This window comes from Sinocyclocheilus anshuiensis, unplaced genomic scaffold, assembly GCF_001515605.1.
Source record: "Sinocyclocheilus anshuiensis isolate Anshui unplaced genomic scaffold, SAMN03320099.WGS_v1.1 scaffold1301, whole genome shotgun sequence".
In the NCBI taxonomy this organism is placed as follows: domain Eukaryota; kingdom Metazoa; phylum Chordata; class Actinopteri; order Cypriniformes; family Cyprinidae; genus Sinocyclocheilus; species Sinocyclocheilus anshuiensis.
Window position 1 is genome coordinate 9130 of NW_015551135.1, and position 948 is coordinate 10077.

Consider the following 948-nt stretch of genomic DNA (forward strand, 5'->3'; position numbering starts at 1 on the left):
GAGCGATACCGGCTCTATATCAGCGGCTGTGATTGCCTCCGGCACTCGGCCTGCGGCCTCGTGCCTCTGGCCTAATCACAGCCATGCTGATATAGAGCCGGTATCGCTCTCGTACTCGAGTGATATTGCTCATATAATAATACTATGATATAGCCTAACTATACTAATATACTATTAATAGTGAAAATAAACTATTAAAAAAAGTTATGTATAGCATTAAGGTCTATAGCACTTTCAAAGCATGGTTCTTTATGGAACCTTATAAAAAGGTATTGTCCCAAAGGGTACTGTTTTCAAAAGTAAACTAAACAACTGCTGGTCAGTCTGAGAAACTGTATTAGTCTCCTGTCCTGAGGGAATCTTCCCAATTAAAATTTATGCCTGCTGTTATAGTCCCAATTGGTCTAGGTGAGGATCGCAACAGAAATATATGGTTGGTGGTAAGTGAATGTGCAACAGCAGAGAAAACCCCATCTCCAGGCCCAGAATGGCTACAATCCAAACAACCATGTAAATTTCCGCAAAAGATGGTAGTTATTTACATAAATCAACAAAAGATTAACGAAAGCTTCAGAAGGAGGCAAGGCCAAAATAACAAATATAACTAAAATAATAAAATATAACAAAACGAACTCCTTTATAACCAACTAACTACTTAGGGTGACCATACATGCCATTTTTACGGGATAAGTCCTAGCCAGGATTTCTATATTTGGCTTTGTTTTCCTGTTTTCATACTTGCTGAAGGTAAGGATCGAAAAGTAGCTTGACCAATAATGTGCAGGCATTGTACATAATCGACCAATCGTGCGTGTGAGAAGGTGGGATACATAGAGCAGTGTTTCCCAACCTTTCTTTAGTCGCGGCACCCTTTGGAAATTTTAACAAATTTGTGGCACCCTACAAAATTAATTTTGTCACAATATTTGAATTTCTAACTTCGATATG